This window comes from Tinamus guttatus, unplaced genomic scaffold (assembly GCF_059628265.1).
Source record: "Tinamus guttatus ecotype Peru unplaced genomic scaffold, ASM5962826v1 Tinamus_guttatus_pri_ptg000314l, whole genome shotgun sequence".
In the NCBI taxonomy this organism is placed as follows: domain Eukaryota; kingdom Metazoa; phylum Chordata; class Aves; order Tinamiformes; family Tinamidae; genus Tinamus; species Tinamus guttatus.
The window spans coordinates 6,318,696-6,335,274 of record NW_028288848.1 but is presented as its reverse complement, the minus strand read 5'-3'; the positions used below and the strand labels follow the sequence as shown (position 1 = coordinate 6,335,274).

General features: G+C 52.1%; 1 long non-coding RNA gene across 1 annotated transcript; it reads right to left on the bottom strand.

The window, feature by feature from the left end:
- Nucleotides 1–3,512: 3,512 nt before the first annotated feature.
- On the bottom strand, nt 3,513–5,260 carry LOC148593970 (uncharacterized). Its single transcript, XR_015913606.1, has 2 exons — nt 5,188–5,260; nt 3,513–3,582 (listed from the first exon to the last, which is right to left on the bottom strand). It is a non-coding gene; the product is annotated as an uncharacterized LOC148593970 (long non-coding RNA).
- Between the last annotated feature and the right edge of the window lie 11,319 nt (nt 5,261–16,579).

Sequence of the window (16,579 nt, the reverse complement as noted above, 5' to 3'; positions counted from 1 at the left end):
AACTCATGACTGTCTCAGCCTGCATACACTTCTACATATGCTAGATTGTCGGTCCTGTTGACCCCTGCATTAACCTGCAGAAAAGCTCTGTGTGGGCAGGATCACAAGAGAACAGACACTAGGTTATATCGTGTGATATACACAATATACATCAGTTGTGAAGGTCATATCTGGAGCCTGGGGTAAAGCGCACATCTGAAATACCACCTTCGGGAGTCCCAACACAGGGCTCCAACCAATAAAAATGTTTAAAATATATATATAAGCATGTATATATTTCAAAGGGTCCTACAGTCTGCTATACACAAGTAGGACAAAGCTACATAGCATTGCACCTTGGAAATTCCTGCTTTTCATCAGTTTAGAGGTAACAGTTGGAACACAGTCAGTCACCAGGACAATTTCACCCACACAGCGAGGTTGCAGAGACAGAAGACTTTGCAAAGCCTAATAGCCACAAAGTGCTTGCATTCTACTCTGTTCCTGTGAGGTTTGGATTTGGAGATGTCCTCCCTTTGGATTTGCAACTGCAGCCATGTGCCATCCCAGGAGAGCCTGGAGAGAGTAACCCACTGGCCTCCCAGATGGGTGGGAGCAGAAAGCAAATGAGCACTTAGGGATTTTCTGTTGCTTTTGTTCCACGGTTCATAAGTGAAGCAATGGGAAAAGATAGTTTTCAGGATGTGGGCCAAATAAAAGAGCCTTCCTTTCCCAACCCCCAAATGTTTAATTTTAGGTTTAATAAAACATTTAATTTGAAGCAATGTATCTTAATTCGAAGGGAAGCAGTTTTTAAAATTAAAGTAAATAAGGTAATAAATTATTTAGAGTCATTCTTTAATTTGGAAGTTTTGTTTTCAGCTGAGCAATCAGCCAAATTCAAGGTGAAACTCAGAAATGCCTCTGTGAGGCCCCATTTGCCTTGATCAGCAAATAAAATATTTACTACCTGTTTCAGCTCTGTGTTGGGCAGAAGAAGGTCTCACCAGAGCCGGGGGGTCAGCCCAAATCAACGCCCTCTGGGCTCATTTTGCAGCCACAAAGGCGTGTTTCCACATTGCTTTGCACACAAAGACCAGCACTGGAGAGAGCCAAAGATGTTTTGGGGCTTGTTCTGCAGGTAGGAGGACCCAGTCCCCAAGCTGAGGAACATGGGCTGTGTTCATCCACAAAGAATTGGACACAGAAACCACTCAGCACCCTGAAGGATGATGTGGGACTGAGCAAATTTGCTCCCTGGTCCCTTTGGCACAAGAAGCCACTGCAGGCCACTCCGATTTAGCACACTTTTCCTAAATCTCTATCCAAGCTGCAAATCACCTTGCCACACACCACACACTGTGCAGCCCCTGTGGAGCCCTGGGCTGTGATGAGCATGCCAGACCTCAGCTGTCCCTGCCCTGGGATAAAATCCATCAGGTTTTGGTGACACAAATGACTGGGTTGGAGCGGGAGGGACACGATCCACATCTCCCTTGCTCACATAGCTGCATGCACCAAACCAGCTTGTGCTTCCAGAGCAAGCTTTTCTGCAGCCATTTCAGAGCCAAATCCTTTCCAACCTGCCTCTACAGAAGCAGGTGACCTGCAGAGAGGTCCCTTAGTGGGATCCTACCTCGTGCTGATGGACAAAGGGCCGAGAACAAGCTGGATTAATTCCCCTAAGCAAGGGGACACCTGTCAGGCAATAGGGTGGCAGAGCCCCAGGAGCAGCTGGACATCAGCAGGTTGTCCCTACTCCAAGCAGCCGGATACCTGTGGCCCCAGCACATTTGGAGCCAGTGGTGCTGGTTCCGGGGGGTCAGACCGGACGGATCCCATCCCCAGCTTGCTCAAGCAGTTCCAATTAAACCCGGTGGAATTCAATCTCTTACTCTTAATAAACTTCCCTGTTTCCTTGCCAACTCCCCTCCGGACACCGAGACGCTATTACTCCAAACACAACAGGAAAGGGCTATTTTTTCTGCAAACTTTCTGACTGAAGAGGCAAGCATGATCCCCCCTAGCAGGATCCAAGCCATTAGGATCCAGGAAAATTAACTGCAAATAAACATTTGAGGAAGGGAGGCGGGGGAAGACAGGGCTACCGAACCAAAGCAGGAGGGGCATGCACACACACACTTCTCGAAATGAGAAAATGCCCATAGTTGCTGGCCACCGCAGGCCAGCACATGAGGCCTAGCCTGGAGATGGTCACTTGTGTTTTGCTGCAAGCACATGGATCTCCAGGAATGCTGCTCCTTATCCATGCACCACCACAGGTCCTTTCCCTCCTGTTGTTACCCGCCTTCAAAGAGAGGGTTAAAGGGCCTGGAGCCCCGTCCCCACCACTAGCTCTACTCAACCTTGTGGACAGGCTCAAGGATACAAGGGAGCCCTACAGCCCCCCTCATCCAGAGCAGCCTCATCCATCCAGGGCTCCTGATCCCTGCACGCTCTGTCTCCATTGCCAGACCCAGAAGATTTAACACAGACATCTCCCTGCTCCCAAAGCCCTGGCCACAGCTTTGTGAAGCAGGAGCCGCCTCCTCTGCTCTCCTCTCTCTGACAGATGCCTCAGAGCCCGGGGCCGCAGTTAAGGTGACAAGATTCAGCAATTCTTTATGAACATTTCATTCCCGCTCGCTACACGACGTAAATTAGATGGTGTGTTACATTCGGGCAAGAAGCACGATATGTCACTGTGGCGCCGGCCCATTGGATGGAGAGGCTAATCCTGCCGTGAATTTCATTACTGCTTTTATGCCATCGGAATTAGCTTGGTGACAGTGAGCCTGATTGTCTTTCACCAGGGGTTTGCGGGCACAGAAAGGCCTCCTCCCGACGGGAGCACCATGGGGTGACCCCACACTGCGCCTTTGCTCAAGCAGTGTCCGGCTCACGGGGATGCTTATGGTTCCCAGATGATGGGATATATAGGATTCAGTAGCAGTCCAAGCATTTGGTGACTTCAGGCCCTTGGCGGTTTCATGCCCTTGGCCAGGGGAAGAGACAGAACACGGTGCCTGGGCATCACTCCCTGTGCATGTGTGACAGACTCCGTGCGGCCGGGCTGTCTCCCTTGAGATGTCCCCATGGATGGTCTCAGGAGCCCACGTAAGGCAGACCAAGCCTTGACTTTGGGCCAAGTAAAGCTGGATGAGTTGAGCCCGTTCTGTCATGTATGGACAGAGCCAGTTTGGATAACATGGCACATATCTCCTTTATAGAGTCATTGCTGATCAGAAAGCAAAGTCAGGAACAGGCGGAAAGCCCATTCCTCATTATTTCCATTTCTTCTTTCCCCTCTGCCCATCCCTGGTTTTGCACCTTCACCAGGCTCCCCTTGCTCCTTCTTTCCCATGTTCAGGTGCCCTCATCCACTTAACCAGCAAGCACATCCATGCAGGCTTGTGCCTGCTCACGTCTTACTGAAGCACTTGGCTTTTCTCCCGGTACCTCCCAGTACTGCTGCCATTTACAGGGTTTAAAATGTCAGTGTGATGCCCTCCGGGGGTCCAGAGGAGATTAGCTGCAAAACACTTGAAGGTTGCAGATGACGTTGGTGATGGGCTGCCAGGCTGATCCAATCGGTTCTGCGCCCTAGCACAAGTTCAGAGGGGAAAAAAAAAAAAAAAAAAAAAAAAAAAACCACAGAAACAGGGACAGAGCAATTGATCATCACTGCCTACCATCCCACTATGTCCCTCGGGCTCAGGCAACAGGGCTGTTTTCCTGCACTGCTCCAGCCTCCCTCTGCAATGCTGGTTCACCAGGGAAACCGCCAGGCTTGGGAACGGAGCTCAGCATTCTTCAGCGCTGGGTAAAGCCACTGGAAAAATGCACAGACTGCTTTAAAGCCAAAGCATCTGCAGGAAAAAGAAAAAAAATAAAAAATAAAAGTCAAAACACCTTGAGAGGAAGGTCTAGGTATGCAGCTGCTTTGGAAGTGCGCTGTACCACCAGGATAGATTCCTTTGCTCTTTTTGATTGTCCCCATATCTTGTGGTCCCTAAGACAGCCACCATTGCATCATTCAATGCTCAAAGCACCAGTTCACTATTCACTTAAAAATATCACCTAGCCCTGTTTGCCTTGGATACCCTGCACAAGCATTTCAGGAAGAGAAAAAGAATCCTTCCCTGAAGCAGGAGAGCTCCTACATACAACTGACAGGGAACCATTTCCCACCTTTTGAGAGCCAAACCCCAGGTGTAACTAAAGGGCAGGTTAGACTTGAAACCAGTTCCTAAGGGTGCACCTGAAAGGAGTAATGGGCTGACTACATGTCACATACTTTGGAAGCTCTGGCAAGAAACCCAGAATAACACTGAGACCTGCCCTGGGCCTTTTGCTCCCCACCACTCTAGCTCTCAGGACCATAAGGATGAATTGCCTTAACACACATCTATTAGTCAAAGTGCTCTCCCCTTAGGTAAGCACTCTGGGAAGCTTGCCTAGTCCCTCACAGTAATACTCTGTTAGCCCTTCACTCTAAATCTAATTAGGGGGAGGAAGAGTGGGAGAGGATGGGAAAGAGCAGGAGGAAGTTAACAAACCGATTTGGGATGATGAACAACATAAGAGGTCCATCAAAGAGAGAAAGAAATAATAAAAGTAGCCAAATCTCACACATTTGCACGAGAGGTGCCTGAAAAGTACAGAGAAACAAGGCACAGGAGGAAAGAGCTGCCAGGTCTCATCTAGTCTGGGAGGGGAGGGACACACTGCTGGCTATGTGGGCCTGACTGGGGACAGTAGCCCATTGGAGCTCATTCTGGGAGGCAGCTTTGTTGATTGTAATTGAAAAAGAAAGAAAGAAAGGTAAGTCAAAAGTGAGGAGGGAAAGCAAAACCTTATTCATAGCCCCGGTCACTGTTTTCCCCAGTTAGGTAGCCCTCCCCAAGGAAGGTGGAGCAAGTCAGTAGACAAAATGACTGTGCAGTCACCGCAGGGTGACCCTCCTTCCAGCCCAGCTCTATCAGTGCCCCCGAGTGCCCCAGTGATGACAGGAAAAGCAGGAGAGCTGGGCTCCAACCCAGCATCCCCACCCCAGACCCGAGCCAGTCTTGCTGGCTTTAAGAGCATCATTTCTCTCCCTTCTCAAACCTCTCTTTGCCCCACAGGTCCCTTCTCTGGACTTTGCACAGAGCCCATCTCACTGGGATGGCTCTCCTGGAAGCCATGAGCAGTCTCAGCTGCACTCACCCCCAAATGATGGGAAGCCTTGGACAGCTCATTTCATCACACAGTCCAGAGCAGTTAAGACAAGGCCAGGAGCTGTGCAGAGCAAAAATAAAAAAGTCACAGGGACTTCCCATATCATTATATATATATATATATATGTGTGTGTGTATATATATATATATATATATATATATATATATATATATCAGCCAGCTATGGCTCCATCGGGAACAAAGGTATTCAAGCATTGGAAAGAGTGCTTAGCAGTAAAATAGGTCCTGGAAACCCTTGGGCACTATTTACTGGGGAAATGAATCTACCTTGGTGACTGATCGCAGCCTTTTAACCTGGATAAATCAGATGACAGATAAGAGCGTCTCCCAGGTAGCCCTGCCAGCAGGTACCTCCATTACAGACCCATTCATTTCCAATGGCTTTGTCATCCACCTGGGGACATGTCCCCTGCCCTTTGGAGCAAGCCCTGTGGGGGAACCATGTTGGGATCAACTAGCAGAGGTGCCTGCCCTGTTTGGAGAAGATTTCCTCTTCTTCCTGGCAGGGAAGGAAAGGAAGCTATTGCCACCAGCCGCCCAAGGAGAAGACAAGGCAGCTGCAACACTGAAGACTGAACCCAACTGTCTCTAAAACCCCAAAGCACCCAACATTCCAGCACCAGAGCCTTTGATGGGTGGAGTGAGCATGACAGGTTCTTGCCCTTGTGCACACCTGCCCAACAGGCTTTTCTCTCCTCTGCAGAGCATTTTCCAGGCTTTCACAGCATTGACCATTGCAGTCCCAGAATCAGCCCATGTCACCCTGGAAGAGCCATCCCTGAAAACACCCACACTGTAGGGAGGGTCATTAGCTTGATTTGTATGAGGGCACTTACAGGTTGTGAGGGCCTATAGGCAGGAACAAGCAGGCAGTTTGCCCCAGCCTCTCCTTTTGAGCCATGTCCTGTCTGCTACCCCATGGTACTTGATATCTAGGAGGGATTGCAGTGTCAGCTTCTGCTACAGGTGCCTTTGTCACATGTCCATGCTCACCCCGTCGTGGAGAAGGGCCACGGGGACAGAGGCTGCCGTCTCCCTGCCCAGGTACCCAGCCACGGTCTGGGAAGCATTTGGCACTGCTACACTGCAGCTTGTTGAACCCAGTCATGGCTGACCCAATGTTAATCTAGGCAACATCCTGCCCCATTTATGGTCCTAGTTCTGCTTCAGGCACCATTTAGAGAATCCCACTAACTTGACAGTTATTCAGCAACTCTCTTCAGCAGGGAAGCAGTCACATCACACCAAAAGAGATCAGCCTCCATTCCCAATGCCAAAGCACAACATAGAAGACAGCCAGGCTCACCAGCAGTTTCTGGGAAGGACAGACCCCAGATTTCCCAGTTGCCATCCCCAGACATTGCCACCAACCTCAGAGAAGATCCCTCCATCTTCAGAAAGGGGAAAAACTGAGCATGTGTGTCACTGCTCCTTCATCCAAAGCCCAAAATGGAGCAACAACTGATGATCTCTCTGCCTTCCCCACACTTGGTTAAGAACCAGAATGTCAGCTGAAGCCCAGGGCAGAGCTCTACCATAACTGCAGACAGGGCAGGATTGTGATCACAGCCAGCACATTGCCCCACCAAAACCAGCCTGGGTCCTGGTCCTGCACAGAAACCACAAGAACCTCTTTTCCTTTGCTACTTTATGGAGTCTACAGAAGAAAAAAATAACCAAGAGATGAAGGCAGCTGTTCTTGCACCTTATAACCCAGTTGTCTCCTCCCTCCTTCCCAGCACTGCTCCTGCCCAGGACCAGCTGCAGATGTTCAAGGGAATTAATTACCCACCCTGAGATAATAACCCTAACCAAAGCACTGGGTGTAGAGGAGTTAAAGGGGTAGTGTCTTGGTTATGGTATGGAGCCTGAGGTTGGGCACTTCTGCAATACTCCAAGTCATCAGTCTCCCCAAACAAGAAACTTTTAGGGAAAGCTTTGGTGGCAGAAAACCAAGCAGGAAGGATGTGAGTGAGCCCCAGCTTTGGCTTTGCACCTTGGATTCACATATTCTGGAAAGGCCACATTTTTTCCAGTGCTTGTGCCTTACTGTGGCAGTTTGTGGAGTTAAAAATGGGAAAGTCAAACAGCATCTCTTAAGTTCTAGCACACTGGACCCCTCCCCTCTATGCCATCCTCATGCCAGAAGGGTCCCAAAGGGTGAACAGACCAGGCTCAGGGCATCTGCTGGAGCTGGAGGCAGAGCACGGGGTGCGGTGCAGCTCCGATTAACCAGAGCCTGCACAGTGATGCCCCGAGTGCTGCAAATCATGGAAACCAGACAGCTGCCCTTGCTGGCTGCTTTTAGCCTCATCAAGATGCAGTTCTGGAGCTCCAAAACGAGCAGGAACCCTTAGCAGAACTGTTACCTAAAACACTGCAAAAACATTTTGTCCTTTGTGACAACCTTTACCAATACTGGCCGTGTCAGGACCTACAGCAGTATAGGTCTGATCCCACATGATGGTTTTCAGAAGGGTCTCAGCAAATCTGTGAGGGTCCCTCGGAAGCACTGAGACAGTTCGGCTCGGTTCAGGGACTGGAAATGAATCATTCTTCAGTGACAGGGCTGTTTTCAGCTAGATCATTTCCTAGGCCTGGCCTCTGCACATCACTGGGGACCCCAAACCCGTGGGAGGTTAGAGCAGCAGCCTGGCCAAAGCACAGGGGTGAGCTGCTCAAGGCACCTGTAATGGGATGAACACAACTCCCATCCCACAGAGACTCTGAGCAGGGCAAAAGCTGGGCACACGGGGCACTGAGACCCCCCCCTTTACCCAGCCACCTCTGTCCTTGCCCCACTCCGGGAAGAGGTTGCCAGCAGGACCAAAAACCAGTGTCTGCCTTCCCATCCAGATGGAATTCATCTATCCCGGAGGGCTAAAGGGAGCTGAAGGCCCTGTGAAAACCCCAGTAAGTCCAGGGATGCAGCCGGAGCCCGGCCCTCCCTGCGCCAGAGATGCTGCCCGGGGAGCCGTACGGAGCCATCATTAGTATGCAGAGACTGTGATCTGGGAGAGGGGGAGAGAGGAAGAGGGAGCGAGGGAGGGGGAAACAGAGGGAAGGGAGAGACAGAGAGAGAGGGAAAGCCAGTTGTTTTATTCATGGCTGGTGATATTATAGACTGAGTGAAAATCACATTATCGTAATGGGAAAGTTAGAGTTGCCGTGATGATGCCCTGAAGCTTGTGTGCTGATTGGGGTGTGATTGCTATCTGTATTTATATGTAGAAAGCAAAGTTCACTGCCAGTTCAAGATGGTGGAGCCGGTTTCTTCATGCTACATAATTCTTCACTAGGGAGAAGCGAGGAGCAGCCAGGGCAGCTCTGCAGGCACGGGGGATCCCCGGAATGCTGGCAGGCTTGGTGCAGGGTGCCTGGCCTCGGGCTCTGCCTACCAGCCTCCCCTGGGGTCAGAGGTGCAAAGGGAAGCGACGAGCGGAGGAGAGTGGTGCCTGTGTCCCTGCACCACTTGCTGCTCCTGGTGCCTTGCACGGTGCTTTGAAGGGGCACATTGATGATACCTCCCTTCCTGACAGAGTCAGCACAACAACCTGTGCACCCCACGCTTTCCACCTGTCACCTGGCTTTTTCTGTATAGCTCCTAAAGTCTTTGTGAGGTGGGGAAGAACCGTGTATCTTCCCACTCCAAAGCAGGGTCTCTGCTGCTGCACCTGGAAGGGCGCTAGGTTTCTGAGCAGCAGTGGGTAGTGGGGATACAGGCAAGTCTTCATTGCACAGATGCAGCTGCAGAGATGGATGGAGCCCAAGGTGACGCAGCCCAGCAGGGACAAAGAGGTGCTGACTTTTCAAGCACCTTCTCCTCTGCCAAACCTGGCTCTTGATCTGACTCCTGAATCCTGTCACACATCCTGTCCCCAGAGACCGGGAGAGCCGGCAGAATGTGGGCAACTCCAGTGCAGGCAGGGAGGGAGCCCTGAGCTGGCTTCTCTCCTCCTGCCTTGTCCTGCAGGATGAGAACCGGCTGCAGCCATCAGTTCCCTCCAGTGCTCGCATGGAGCAGATCCGGCACGGGAAGTTCCTGCCCTGCCAAGAGCCAGAGCAAGTGTCCTGGCACTGCAGCACAAGGAGATTGCTCTTCACCAGCCTGCGTTTTAAGATCCCAAAGTGACACACGTTTAAAAGGCAGACTGTTAACTGTGCATCTGTCAGCAATAACTGCTGAGGTGACACCAGCATCCAGGCAGCCGTGCCACCTCCCTGCCAGGTCCTGAGCACGCACCCGCCAGCACAGCCTCCTGGCTATGCAGAGGCATCTCGAGGAAGGCATTAGCCTCCTGTTTCTGGGGTCTGTTTGGGAGAAAAACAAAAATCCAAGCTTGTAAAAACAGACATCTATTTATTAAATCACAGAATAGAACAACAAAAATAACCAGCATTGCAGAAGGGAAGTAAGGCAGATCATTGGAGAAGTGGGGAAGAGCAGAGGAATACACTAAATCCTCTGCTTTCTTTGCTGACTTTCAGTAGGGTTTATAGTAAGCCATTAAACTGTGCTTTTATGTGTTGTTACGACTGCTCACTACCAAAGTGCTCATACAGGGCGTACACAAAGCAGGCTCCTTTGGGACTAAGCCAGGCTCTGCTCGCTAGAGAGCTTTCTCCATAGTCAGCATGGCCAAGTGCCTCTCATCTCACTGCTACAGTTCCCTTTCGACCACCCAAAAGGAAGGCAGCGGTGACACAGCAGCAGGTAGGGGACACCTCGGCTCATGTGGGAGGTTTGCGGCAGAGCTGAGAACTGAGCTGAAGCCACAGAGCTGCCTGTGCAGAGGGCTGCTGCATGGCACTGCCTGTCCCAGGTGCCAGGGCTCTGCTTGCACGGCGGGTGAGGCTGCTAGGAGCCCTTGCAGGGCTGTGGAAGGAATTGGCTTTGCGTCTCCTGGTACAGCCTCTTTGCCTTTTGGTGTGACATACAGTCATTTGCAAAAATGCCTTGGGGGCACAAAGCCATCTTCCAAGCTCAATATGTCACGTCTGACTTTGCACTGGTGCCAGTATAGCACAAGGTGCCGGGATTGGAGCATCCCTGGTGACAGCATCCCACATATCTGCTGCCACAGTCAGGACAAAATAGGATTTGGAAAAAGAGACTGAGAGAGCCCAGACTGTTCCCTGCCTGTGCGGAGAGCTGCAGTGGAGCAGAGGGACCTCAGGATGCTGCACGATCCAGGGATGCTGTGTGCACCAGGGATGCTGTATGATCCAGAGTTGCTGTGTGCTCTGGGGATGCTGCATGATCCAGGGTTGCTGCATGATCAAGGGATACTGTCTGCATGTGGGATGCTACATGATCCAAGGATGCTGCTTGCTCTGTGGGGACTGCTCAACCCCAAGGTCAGAGTGAAGGACAAAGTTTCCCTTTGCAGGCAAAGCTCAGCTTTGGCTTTTCCAAGGGCGCCTGACGGCTGAGCCAGCTCCTGGGTGCCAAGCCCCCCATGCCCTCAGCACACCAGATGGATGCTCATGTTCCCAAAAGAACAGTCATTACTTCACCCGCCTCCCTCCCACGGAGGGAGTCAAATGCGACTCCAAACACTGCCATGCTGCAGAGCAGGGACTGTCTCTGGCCCCGCCTGTCCCATTCACCACCCGGTGCAGCGCAGCTGCGAGCCAGGACCCGCCATGTGTCGGGCACCGATCGAAGGACAATGAGCTGGGGTTGGGAGAGGCAGAAAGGGGGTGCCAGGACACACTTGGAAACTGGAGCATGTGAAGGCTGTGGGCTGGAGTGGGATGCAGGGCCTGGGACAGAGCCCCGCTGAGAAGGGTGTAGCCCAGCCTGGTGCAGGGAGCACAGGAATGTTGCTAGAAATCTAGTGCTGGCGTTAAGAAGAAGGAGTCTGGCCAAGGTTTGGGAGCTTGCTCAGCGCCAAAATAACTGGCCACAGGCAGGGCTGGTCGAAGAGCATCTGAGTGGAAGAAAACCTTGCTTCAGTTTGGTCCCCACCCCACCAAGGAAGAGAAGCGTCCCCTGCAGCCTTGGGTCAAGACTGGGCCAGCAGGAAAGGTCAGGTAGCACAGGCAGCCCTGAGAACCAGGGGAATTTGTGACCAGCCATGGTGACAGCTAGCAGGAACTGTCTAACTAGCTGCTTGTGAGCTGCTGCAGGGATGTTCCCCAAGCCTGTGCATCCTGGTCCCGCCATCCCCAGGAGCCAGTCATGTCTGGATCCCAGCTCTGCGCTGCCCCTCTCTTCCCAGAGATAGCAGCTTGAGCAAGGTGGCTGGAAAGAGGCTGCTCTGAACACTTCTATGCCATTCGTGCTCCACCACGGCCAGCAATCCGGCCACGCCAACGTGCTGCGACCGTGGCTCATGCCAGGCACCTTCCCCAGGAGCCTGCAGGCAGGACACGCATATGCTGCCCACACACAGGTGCCTGTCAGCAGGGGTGAATACACGTGCATGCAAGCAGAAGGAGCTCAAGCTCCAAAAACCTCATTTCCCAGCCTGACTGCCCCTGGGGCTTCTGCCATGGCATCCCTGTCCATGCCCCTTGCTGGTGCATGCAAACCGTTAAAGCAAACGCCCTGCAGACGCAGACCTCAGCAAACACCTACCCGAAGCTCGAGGTTTCCTCCCACCAAACACACGCACAGGACTCTCTCACATGCAGAAATCTGCTGTTGTCCCCACACCTCGATGCAGGGTCCGCACGCTGAGAGCTGACTGCCGCACAGACCTCGCAGCCCAAACCCACGTGGGATTTGCGCTGGGTCTGCAGACATCACCTGTGTGTCCTGCACTGCAGACACAACCACAGAGCAAGTACCCTGCACATGGAGACTGCAACGTGCTCGGCACCAGCTGCAACCCTGCGGTGAGCTCAGTGTGAAGATCTGGACATATCTACTCACATAAACACATGTGTGCATATGCACAGGATGCCTGGGGCTCCCGTTTTCCCATGACACTGCCTCCCTCCCTTCTCTGCATCCTCCGTTTTTCACAGTTTAACCAGAATCAGCAACTTCTGTCACCTGCTGCTACCTGGCGCATCCCTTCCCCATGCTGGCTAAATCTGTTTGAACCCACAGATGTGTGATTAAACACGGCGCGTGTTAGCGGCGAAGCACCGCTGAGCGCTCCCCGTATGGCTGATGAGCGTGCAGCTGGAACAGAGCTCCCTGGGGTCCCCGGCTGCTCGGCACAACACGCGGCAGGTTGGCGGGGGAAGGTGTCGACATGGCAGGGAGGGCATTTAAGCATTAAGCCATTTCTTTTCCCTACAAGGATCCTAAAGGAATCGCAGCTTCTCCTGCCTGGGAGTGCCTGATCCGACAAAGAGCCTGGAAAACCTTTCCCCTATAGGAGAAACTGAGCAGACAGGGAAGGGATGGATGCAGCGGCAGAGGAGGGAGCCAAGCGCAAGGTTGCAGAAGGGATCTACAGTGTCTTCTCCTGGCCTTGCAATCTCAGATCCAAGAGGCTTCCAGAGCAATAGAGCAGCAGAGTACACAGGGAAGATAAAAGGCGCTTGATCCTGTGCAACTTCTTGTCTTACCATGTGGCAGTAACATCCCTGCTTACAGCTCCCCAAAGGGAACAGAAAGGGAGAAAGACAGAGGCAAAGGGGAATGTGCCTTGACCCAAATCGTTAGAAAAGGTCTATTACTGACTTGCCCAAACAGAGCAAATCATAAGCTCAGAGCAGAGCAGGGCACCTGGCTGCCTTCTCCAAACTTAACAGGGTGAAGTATTTTGGGTCAGACCCACGAGTCATAGGTGGCTCACAAATGGCACCTGGGAACAGGTTCCAGCAAAGCGACAGAGATCTTTTACCTCAGCCTCAACCAAATACCAGCTCTGAGCTTTCTTGTGAGGCTGGTCCAAGGCCCAGGGACACACGGGAGCAATACAGCAAAACCTTTTTGCTGCAGCAAAGGAGTAATTTCTTGTCTCCTCTCAGGTCCCTGCCCCCTGGTCCCTCTCCATCTTCTCACCCCTCTCCCAAACTGGACATGGCACCTGAGGCAGCCTCCCCGGTGTTGTGCAGAGGGGACAACCACCCTGACACACAGGCCCAGGATGCTGCTCACTGCCTCCTGATGGGAGCCGCTGCTGGCTGGTGTTTAGCCTGAGGTCCTCCGTTGCCCACAGTGGTTACGGTAGTGCCACGGGGGATTAGTACTGACACACCACTTTGGAGCGTGCTCTTTTCTGTTTTCCTGCTGAAACCCTGGGGTTTGCTCTGGAGAGGAGAGACAGCTGGAAAAACGCTGACAGGGCTGAGGAGCAGCGTGAGATGGAGCAGCCTGCCAGGCCCAGAAGCCAACAGTGCCACTCACCTCTGAGGGACACGGAGACCGCGTTTTGCTGCCTCTCCTATTACACCTCCTGGCTCTCCTCCGGTCTCTGGAGGACCCCGTCAAGACACCCGAGCACAGTATGAGCCCATCTGCTCCCAGCACAGCAGCTGCCAACTCCTCGTTCCCTTCATGGGGGAAAAAAAGGCCTATTTCTCTTTCCCTGACTGCTCCCCACCAGATACCTCCTATCAGCCTGTGTGGAGTAAAACTAACCCTATATCTCTGCTCCCACTCTGCTGTTTTTGGTCCAGGTCCTGGTGGCCTCACCACTCCAGTTCCTGCTTCTGAAGCCTGGTTGCATGGGGAGGGAACCAGGCACGATGGTCCCCATTCCTCCTCTGAGTGAGTACCACATTGCAGAACCACTCTGCTGCTACATGAAAATGGTTAATGGAGAAAGAAGTGTGACTAGAAGCCTACAAGACCACGAAGTATCATTCCTGGGGAATTAATACCGACACAAATTGACATTGTGCTCTGCAGCTGGTTTCCTCTGTGCAATGCCTTGTGCCAACAATTACTGGAGGCAGGAAGAGGAAGATAAACGCATGAATGGGTGGTTCACGGAAGATCCATGGATGGAGGGATGGATGAAGGGAAGCGCAGATGGATGGTGGATCCAGTCAAGGTTCCGGTATAAATTCCCAAATTCCTCATATTATTTTACTTTCCCATCTGCTGTGATGAAACCAAACACCCCCAACTTTTCTTTATTCCACAGTTTTCCCACTTTCTGACAACAACCTGATGCCATTCTGTTGGCATCTCACTTGCTGATCTTGATTTCATAGTGCAAAGCTCGGTAAAGAAGTGGCTAAGATTAACAATGAGGACAGGTTTGTGTGACACCCCCTCAAGTGCACTGGTCCCTTGGGGCCAAATACATGAGACTCTGGAGTCTGTATGATCTACTCTCGTTGATGCCTCCACAGCAGCCTGATCACCCTTACCCTGATCTTCTGTGTCCTGAAACAGGCACGAATGTACAAAGACTGGAGGGAACGGAGAGGGGAGTCAGTCCCCATCTCCCCCCTCAACCATGCTAATGCTAATACAACGATTTGCTCACCATCCAAAAAAGGCTGTAGAGCACCATGATGTGAAGCTGACTTGGCTTCAGCTTGCTTTCCAGGCCTGCAGTGTGTCTGGAATTACACCCATACATGGGCCATGGGGACAAGGCAGGAGCCATCCCACAATTTATCGGATATCAGCCTCTCTGCCTTCCGTGTATTGCCTCTGCTGTTGGAGTGAAGCCTGCTCAGAGGGCACATGGAGAGCCTGGAAGGGCTGCGCTTTGCATGCCACCAGTGGCTTTGGTACAAGCAGCAAGGTATTATTTGGACAGAGTCAGGGGAGTCATGGCCTTATTTTCCTCATGAGGTCAGAGATGACAGAGGCAGTGACGCTGGTGACTTAGTAGGAAAGGGCAAAGGAGGACCCTGTGCACGTGCTCTGTGCAGGGAGGCAGGGTGCTTCAAACTGTGTCTGCAGCAGATCCTCATGACAATGTTGTCATTTTGGAAAAAAACGGTTCTTAAAGCTAACTGAGCCCTTCTGCAGAAACTTTTCTCTCTGGTGGAAATCCTGTTGTTTATTTATAATTCTGAAAAGCCTGCATGTCCAATTCGTTTTTCAGCAAGGCAAAATAAACAAAAAACAACAATGCAGGGGATTTGTTCTGATGTTTGGCAATCCTGGCACATTAATGAAATCTGGCTTTGAAAGCTGATTTGGGGGACGGAGAGAGGATAGGTTGCTTCTAGCCACTCATCCTTAAGGGAAAAAGAGAAAAAAAAATGAAGCCATTGGCAGTTGTACATGGATTGGAGAAGGAAAATGCCAATGCCACGTCCCAGCTCTAGCTGGTACAAGACACAGATCTTAGAGTTGTGATAGGACTGTGTGGGATCATGTACCCCCTGATCCATAAATTATGGGTCAGTTGAAGGCAGCAGAGCAGGGCTGGGCTGGTCAGCATTTTTGTGGAGGAGGTTCCAGCCAGTTGCTATTTCATCCAAAGCGGGTCATGTGTCCCGGCTCCTGTTCCCTCTTGTTTTCGACCTCGGCTTCCCTTGGCCTCAGAGCATCGCGCGTCTCGCCACGCGGCTTCTGCTCAGAACCACTTTCCATCACACCCTGTCTCCTCACGAGCCACTGGTTCCCAGGCACAGCCGGGGGGACGGAGCAGGGCCCCTCTCTTGGTGTCACCCCGCACCGCTGTGGTCCCAGCAGCCAAGCGCGCTGGCACGATGCGGCCGGGCAGCCCATCCCGCGGGCTGTAAATCATGCCCGTGCATTCCTCCAGCGGCATCCCGCTCGGGACACGTTCCCCCTTCGCAGCACAAAAAAGAGCAGCAAGTGAACCCCCCCGTGACACCTCCCCCGGGCAAGTGCTCAGATGTCCCCGGCCCAGGGGACCGACACTCAGCCCCATCTTGTAATTTTTGAGCATGAAGAAGCATTATACAGTAATCCACCTCCTTGGCACTCTGTCTCCTTCCCTCCTTCTTCTCCATCCCTATTCTCCTCATCCTTCTGGGCCCATAAATTTTAATCCTGTCTGTGACTTGGGTTTTCTTTTTCTCTCTTTTTTTATCCTCTCATTTTTTTTTTTTTTTACAATGTTAATTAATCATGTTTAGGCCTGGTCCCAGCTGTTACCATGAGAGTCCCCTGCCAGCCCCCTCTCCCCACTCCCAGCCCAGAAGCACGTCCGTCACTTTGGGATAAATCCAACCAGTTGGAGAAATTCTTTGAGTGTCCAGCGGTAGAGACACCAGCTAGTTCATTATGGTCCCCCGGCCACCTCTCCCAGCAGCTGCTGGCAGCTCTGCTCATGCAGCCTGTCCCCAGCTCCCAGAAATCACTGTCCTGGTGGAGCTGAGAGTGGAGCTGCTGGGAATGGAGAAGTCTGTCTGTCCAGAAGGATGCTGAAGGCCTTGTGCAAGGGGGATCTGCCATCCTTGCATCATGCGGATGGAGCAGGATGCAATCCAGGGCTCTGTCTCCCTCATTGCTGCCGGGA